The 8,581-nt window shown below is 38.7% G+C and overlaps 1 long non-coding RNA gene across 1 annotated transcript; it reads right to left on the bottom strand.

Moving 5' to 3' along the window:
• Nucleotides 1-3,668: 3,668 nt before the first annotated feature.
• Nucleotides 3,669-6,127, bottom strand: LOC146590781 (uncharacterized). Its single transcript, XR_014896911.1, has 2 exons — nucleotides 5,946-6,127; nucleotides 3,669-5,017 (listed from the first exon to the last, which is right to left on the bottom strand). It is a non-coding gene; the product is annotated as an uncharacterized LOC146590781 (long non-coding RNA).
• Between the last annotated feature and the right edge of the window lie 2,454 nt (nucleotides 6,128-8,581).

The raw sequence follows: 8,581 nt of genomic DNA, 5'->3' as shown, positions 1-8,581 counted from the left end.
GAGCCAGCATATTTACCAATGCAATGCTTATCCTCTGATGGCTGTTTAACCAAACTACCAAAGGGTTAGGGATGGGCCTACAGTTTTACACTGGAAACAAAGAGTTGCCACAGATCACTTATGCTAATCCTTGACCAGGTACAGTATTTAGAAGTGCCTTTTTCCCATTGTAAGATTTCCCATACTGTAAGATATATTATGTATGAGACGCTCTGGTTATTTGCTTTTCTAGGATATCTCAGCGTCACACCCTTACGCTATGCTGTTACCTCGGTTCACAGTTTTTGTTAGAAAATGCTAAATAGGTAGAAAAATCCTGAGACCACTGGCAGAACAATACTGCAGAGTTAACAAACAGGAGATGGGGTGTTATTATTTATTTGTTTTTTAAGAGACATGTATGTACCCCTGAATCTCAGGGCCTGGCACTGGTTGGACACAGGGCCAAATCTCACACTCCTTACTCAGGCAAAGTTCCCAGCAAAATACCTAGGAATTCTGCAAGCCTCTGTAAGAGCTGCAAGTGTACCTTGTGGAGTGACCAGAACTGTAGCCTTCCAGAGACTGGCATGCAAACAAACAAACAAAAAATCCAACTTTGAACAGAAAATTCCCCTATTCAGCAACACATAGCTTTAAATACTAGAGCAAGGTTTTCCCATATATGGGAAAGCTGACCTGCTGCCGTTGTACCATCATCATACAGCTCCTCAGGCAAAGTACTATTGCAGAGTAGCAATCAGAGCCTTACAAATTCTGCCTGGCTCTTCTTCTATGTTCAGTAGAAAATATGGGTGCTCCCCATTTAATTGTTTGTGGTTACACAATTTTGTAAGAAGCCTGTAGCTACTTTATTTCTGTGTTGKATTCACTTGACAGCATGACTGAATCCACTACAACAAAACCAGCAAAATTTTCAAATCTCTTTGTCTAAAGCTGCATTTCTACTTTCATAATTTGTACGTAAAGAACAGCTGACACGTAAGTCTGAGCACCTGCATCTTTCACTAGGCTTGTGTTTTACATTTGTGCAAGCAGAGCCTGCCAATACAGAACTGCAGACTTCGGATGCTAGGCTATCTCTAGTCAAGCAGGCTTGCAAGTTCCGGTCAAGATGGCTTGAGAGTGTTGGCCAAATTTCAGCTCACACATATGTTTACATATGATGTATGAAACCCTAAAAGTAGTTGTTTATAAGATGAGCACTAACAGACTTCTCCCTTGGGCTGCATGAAAGCRTTTGAGCAATAATGTGAATGTAGATCTCATGGCTGGAGTGCCCCTCAAGGAAGGATAATGAACTGTGCCTGCTTTTCCAGCTGATGGGCTGAACAGCTTGTGCGAGAGCGAGGAGTCCTGTTCTCCCACTAGCAATATCCTGCGGCCAACCAGACCACTTGTGCTTTGCCCGCGACTCTGTGCTTAGTTGCTCTGTCCGAACCACTGGCACTAGCTGATGTCAGTGTTTTTGGAGAATATTCCATTATTTTTAACGAATAGGAAGCTTGGAAAAATCAATACTATTTAATGAGAACAAGGAAGTCAGGCATTTTGAAGGCAGCTAGGGGCTTTGCACTAGGATTTCACAAAGCTTTGTGTCTGGGAACAGTTTCTTTCATAGATTTGGTAAAACACATTGCATTTACTGTTTTTGACTAAATCAAAAACCCTGTCTGCTTACAAAATTAAAACTACCTGTAGCTGTATGAGCAGAAGTGCATATTTACAAACTGCTTTTTTTAAAAAAAGCAGGATGAGTAGGATTGGGACTACACAGCTGCAGTTCTGGTTATGCCAAACAGCTGTAAATAATACTGGGACAAACTTCATTTCTTTGCAGGGGATGCCCTTTGACACTCTACAGGAGCCTGGTTTTGGCAGCTATATGCTGCCTAAGGGAGAGATCTATGAAAGGTGTGTTTAAGATACCAGTGGTATGCACTAGATACCTGGCTCTGCATTTCTGACTGCAAGGGATTTGCAGAGCAAAAAAAAAGGTTTTCTGGATAAGCACTATTAATCACTATATAGTCATGAATACATATTTTACTTTTCACAGCTGTTAAAATCAAGCGAAGCAATCACATATGACTTTCAAGCTTCCAGACACACATTTTGTATTCTGCAGGTTTCAAAACTCTGAAGCAAACATTGTACAACATGATAGCTGGGGTTTTGGGGCCTGCCCTTTGCAAACCCACAGGCATCTCTCCACTAACTAAATGATCTTTGTGTTGGGGCTTAGAGCTACAGCATCTAGTGAAAGTGAGAGAAAGTTTCCTCAAGGCTCTGAAGAAATAAGCTCAGGCTTTTTGTACTGATGAAGAAAAAAAAAATACAACAATTAAAACTAGCGTATCAACATGGGCAATTAAATAAGGACAGTATCAGCACAACCTGACGGAAGAAATTAAAATAGTAGGTTAGTAATCTCTCTCAGTTCTGTTATTAAGATAGAAACAAACTGTTTAGGTAACTCTTACATTTGAAAGCCTTATATAACTCTAGGAAATGTTAATTTCATCAGTGGTTTTATTGTAATAAGTTTCTTTTTCCTTTCAAATTTTCTCAAGCCTTAAGAATATTTCCCAAATACGCAAGTAGCAAGTCAACTTTTTTCCAAGCTTCCTTTTCCCTACATCTCTCACTCAAGAAGATATGGTTAAAAATACATTCAAATAAATAGAAAGGGACTAGAATTCTGCAGCTTTAGTACTGCCAAGATTATGGCTAAACTAGTCAAATTTCTTTGTCCAGTGTGACTTCCTAATGACAATGTAGTAATTTAAATGTCTGCTTCTGCTATAGCACACAGGAAAGTACAGTGCAGAAGCTGAGAAAGGATCAAGTCTCCAGTGAGCTTCTAACAAAGATAGTTGCAACCAGCTATGAGTCTTCTAATTTGAGACAGGTTTGGTAGTTTTTATTATTTGAATCATGCCAAGAATTAGCTGGGTTTGGGTTCTTTCACCAAAACCCCCACTATTTTCCTTGTTTTAATTAATTAATCTTTCATTGGGGAAAAAATACTTGTGATCAATGACAAATGTCATAATCAGCTTCTCACTAATTATATTCTTTATTTTACTTAGAAATGCTGTATTACAATTTCTCAGAATATTATTTTTCATGTGTTCATTTTTTAGCATTTAGAAAAATACTAAAAAATTATTTTCATCAAGGGTTAGGAAGTCTGGTTTAATTTTTAGAGTTCCAAGATAACTGATTAGATATCACATTTTCCCATCACTAAAGGTTCTTAAATTTGTATTTGTGGTAGCTGCTATCAAATTCTCTACTTTTCATTTAAATATAGATATTACAATTGCATGTTTAGTGCTATGGTTAGGGCTAATGAGCTAGTATATACGGTACAAAACAATCTTCCAATATATGCAAACCAATTTCATACATCTCCATGCCAGCTCCATGTAATCCTCAGACAACACTGACAAAATAAAGTACTAATTTGATAATCACATAATACCATTTACATGAAAATTTTGACCAATATAAATTTAAAAACTTAAAATAGGAAATAATTCTACATCAAAATGATGAGAAACATTAATTATACACAAYCTGTTCTTAAGATTTAAAAACTTAGCTTTTATATGACTATAATTATATAATTGTACTATAGAAGAAGGAAATACACTGTCCAATGATTTAAACAAATGTATTTAATATGTCCCATCTTGAAGCCATTACATTAAATATGATGCAGGAAAAGAGAAGTATAATTCTAAATAAAAGTAAGTTCCAAAAAGGTTGATTCAACCTCCCCTCCCCGCCCCCTGATTTTATATCCTTACTTTGATAACATGTTGTAGGAAAAATTTACCGGGAAAAATATTATTTAACTCCATTTTAGAAATCTTTGGCTCTGCATTTACTTTCTTATTTTTTTTTTGGTTATTTTTTGCTAACAACATGTAATTTTTCTCTTAAGTTTCTAGAGAACAGTACTGAATGACTTACATGCATCCAAATATTCTATTTCTGTAAAAAAAATCTTTCTGAAGAAATAACAAATTCAAGACATGATCTGTGATAGTCCAGAGATATTCTATCTTTATGTCAACAAGAAATAATTTACACATACTCAAAACTCTCTCAATATATTGTCTACATACAACAGTGACAGCTTATCTGATATTTTAATAATATAAATTATCTCTTTCAAACAGTATGTTAAATTAATGATGACTCTCTAGATTCTTACATTTATCTATTTTAATATATAAAAATATATTTTAAATATATTTTTATTATTTTAGAGAGTAGCAAAAATACCCTTGAATGTTTAAGGATTTACTGTGTACTCTAGTACAATATGCTCACCATCCTGCCATTGGCAGGAGGGGTTTTAAAATTTATTACTTAGAAATAGCACAGTCACAGGGTTAATTTTTTTAAAGCTCCAGCAAATGAAAAAAAAAAAATACAATTGTGGAATTTTGTTATCTAAAACAGTATTATCCTAGGAGTTAATCTTAGCTAGCTATTATCAATTACCAACAAGAAGAGACATGTCACCTCTGTTCTCAGAGTTGGAAAACAATACATTAAAGTAGTTGTGAGCAACAGAATAACTCAAAAGACAATGTTAATAATTTAGCAGAGCTATATGTGAAAATAGAGAAATTTCATATAGCACAGGTAGACACACTTATACTACAATAGTAAGACAAGTGTATCAATTTTTATTCTAATTTAACATTAAAATTCAATCCCGTAGCATCAATGCAATTTGGAATTAAATATATATAAATTGACAGCCAGTTAACACTGTCAAGACTGATAAATGACTAGCCAATGATTTTACCATTTCTGATCATCAAAATCTTTTTAACTATACAGTAGAGAGTAAAACAATGTACTTTTCAAATAACTGTCTTGTATATGCCCATAGAAACTCCTTCGTATGATTCATAATCTCAGTTTAATTTCTTTGCAGACTCCCAAGGGGCTAATTTCAGACACATCTGACCTGTTTTCTCCCAGTTCTGGCTTGCTAGATAAGAGAGGGCACAAAAAATAAATATGTAAAAAGGTAACAATTTTTTTAAAATGACAATTCCTGGAAAAAATACTCTTTAAATGCTAAATTCTCTAAAGAACAGAAATGGGCAAGACGTGTGTCAGACATCTGACTATTAGTCAACTATTGTTAAAGTGATCCAATTATTAAAAAGGCAAGAATTATTTATTTTACTTATATAAACTATCCCTCTTTGCTGGATCTGGAATAAATTAACACATCCACATGTTTCTTTGCTTACTCTGCCAAGAAGAATGACTAATATTTTTCTATAATAATATTTTGATAAGAAAATGAATGCTCAGTTTGAATTCATAATAGAGTTTCTACATAGTTTGTATGTGCCGAATGAAATATGAAATGATCAAACTAAAAGAATTTGAACAACCTAATTTAAAAACGTAACAGTTTTGCTCAAATACAATAAGTATTATTTTCTAACCACCTTCTCAAATGTAAATGTATTTGTTCTTTCAAAAATAAAGGATTCAGACAGGCTTCATATGAAGTATATTTAAACATCAAAACTAATTTAATATGAGCTAGAGAAACAGGCTGTGGAATGTCCAATCCTTACCAAAAAAAAAAAAAGAAAAAAAAAAAAAGAAATGCTCAGGGCTTAGTTTACTAAATACAATTAAGGACATTCGCCCCCTTTCTCACTTTGCCAGATAAAATACCCTCCCCCATGGTCACCTCCAGCCCCAAGGAGAAGCGTTTTAACAAACACCTTTGAGGATAACATCGGACCTAAAAAGGAGGGCAGACATTAACCTGCATTTTAAAACCAATGATTTCCAGATGCACTGGTAATATTTCAATATAGCAACTTGACTAATCTCACTTCTCACATTTATTTTCCACACTTATTAGCCTAGCACAATACAAACAAGCAAGTTACATGGGAAGCTGTTCTGCSTAGCTCTGCCGTGCGCAGGGACACAGCAGCAAGGAGGGAGGCTGGAGGCAGCGTGAGGGGCTCGGTGCTGGGTCCTGCCTGCAAGCCCCGGGAAGGACATTTCCTCTGTCGAATGCCGTTAAACATGACTGGGAGAGAAGAAGTTACAAAATGCACCTTGAAAAAGCCAGTGGCTTCAGCCTGGATGACAAAGAACCAGGTGGAAAGTTTTGGCTGCTTAATTTAAAAATTCTGAATAAAACTATAATTACCTCTGAGCTACAACCCTTTTTTTCCCCCTCCTTATCCTGTCGGCTGGAGCAGCGTCAGGAAACAGGTCTGCCTGTCTGTCACAATAATTGTTTCTGCCTCAGTTATCTAGTCCAGTCAAAACAAGCCAAGTTTATAGCCAGAGCTGCAAAAGATTTCTAAAAAGATTTCTGCCAATCCTCCACCCCTGCGCAGCGCCAAGCGTCTCCCTAGCACTCCTGCCCGTCTTCTCCCAAACTGCCTCTGCTCCTCCCCGAGCCACCTCTGGGACCACTTTCATGCCCTCATTCTTTAATATCTTCAGCCCCATTGAGAAAAGGGACCGGTCAACCCTTTGCGCCAAAGACAAAGCTGCTCAAGGTCTCTCTGTCCTTTTCTATCACACAGTTCACTGGTTTCTCCCTTTGCCATCGCACAGTCCCCTAGAGAAAAGCCTGCACCTTTGCATCTGCGCGCAGCGGCACGGCCCCYGCCCTGGTCCCCGCTGCCGCCTGGGGCTGGGGGCCCCGGGCTGGCTGCTGCCCTTGAGCCACAGCTCCGCAAAGCTGCGCAAGATTTATAATCCATCTGCCTGCTTGTTTGCTGCTGTCAGAGCTGAGGGGCCGGAACAGGACGACAGCACTGAAGTCTGGACTCCCAGAAGCGACAGTCTTAAAAACCAAACCAAGAACAACATCAACAAATGAAACAAACCAAAAAAAACCCTCCAAAAAAGTGAAAAACAGAAGAAAAAAAGAAAAAGAAACAGATCCCCAAAATCTTCTAACTTGTCTTTCCCAAGACTATGCGAGAGTCTCAGCAAAAGAGGAATTTGTCCTCATCTCTGGCACAAAGTTTCAGCACAAACAAACAAAAAACAAATCCACAGAAATGTCAAAAAGTAACCAAAGCTCATCCTCTGCAGTGCACAGGGTGCTTCTTTAATAATTTCATTCTGCAGAGGGATTTGCTTTGGGATTTCTTGCAGGACAAGGAGTAGGGAGCTGGGCAGGACTTGATCAGAAGGGGAATGTTCCCAAGAGGATTTCAGAAGTTACTGCACATTTATTTCACCAGAGGCTATTTTTAAACCAGCTGTTGCTATTTTTATGAATGTCAGTGTTTTCCATTTGTTGAACTCTGTCCTCGTGCAGGCAACGCTCCATTCCTCCCCGCAGGACTCTTCACCCATCACCCGCAATCGCTGCCATCAAATTACCCTTCCCACCCACAGCGCCAGCCGCCTCCTCTCCTGCACCCCTCGGCGCGCCCCGGCCGCCCGCCAGCTCCCTCGCGCTCCCCCACCACGGCCCCTACTCTCATGTCTTCCTTGCCCACACAGCCCTCTCGCTCCCCCCCACCCAGTTTCTCCCTCCAGCGCTTGCATTTCGTTTTGCACAGCGGTTTCAGAGTTCCTTAGGCAGTATCAGAAAAGCCTGTATTCCCCTCCTGCCTTCCCCTCCTTCGTACATATATATCAAAAAAAGTTGTATGTGGTGCAAAGTCCAAGCACGATCACCCAGCAAATCTCCTGCTTTAACTTCATTCTTCTCTAAACACAATCCTGCCAATGGGGAGGGAAAAAAAGCAAAAAGAAAAAAAAAAGAAAAAGCAAACAAACGCCACTGTTGCTAAGTTTTGCACTTTATACCCTTTTATATTTACAATCCTCTCTTGGCTAAAAATAGCAACACATGATCCATTTATAACTGGCCGGACATGCCCCGAAGCCGCTGGCGGGGCCCTGGCTGATGAAAGGAGCTCTTTGCGTTCCTTTTACCTGAGCTCATCTCGCACTTAAAGGGCTCAGACAACTCTATTTCCACAAAACACACATTCAAACGACTGCTGCTTCCAGGGGAGGCAGGACAAAATGACTGCAAAGCAGAGGCACCACTGAAAGCAGAGGTGATCCAAGACCAGACTGCAGCTTTAACACAGAGCAGGAACATGCCAGTGGCATACAGCAATGAACGGAGTCTACAGGCAGCTCTAGTGCTGGCTCTATAAATGATCAAAAATATGTATTCCAGAGTTCACTCCAGAGGCAGGTCTGGGAGCGACTCTAGAATTGCCCTTAGGAGCAATCATGGAAGTTATTCTAGAAACGACCTCAGAATAGCTTCAGGTGCATACTGCTGGAAGCAATTTTAGAATTGATTTTAGAGATACCTCTAGAAGCCTTTCCAGAAATGTCTCCTGCATTGGCTCAAGACACGTTTCTGAAGCCATTGCTGGGTTCAGAGATGAGGGGGACCCAGAGCTCACACTACAAATTATTCTAGAATTAACTCTAGAAATCATTCTAGAAGCAGTGCCAGGACTGGCAAAGAAAAAAATTCAGTTTTTGAAAATATGTTCTCAATAATTATTTACACAGGAAATTTTAA

The sequence above is a fragment of the Rhea americana genome, unplaced genomic scaffold, assembly GCF_003343005.1.
Source record: "Rhea americana isolate MKP2758 unplaced genomic scaffold, rheAme1 scaffold_4, whole genome shotgun sequence".
Lineage (NCBI taxonomy): Eukaryota > Metazoa > Chordata > Aves > Rheiformes > Rheidae > Rhea > Rhea americana.
This window is presented reverse-complemented; position numbering and strand designations above follow the sequence as displayed.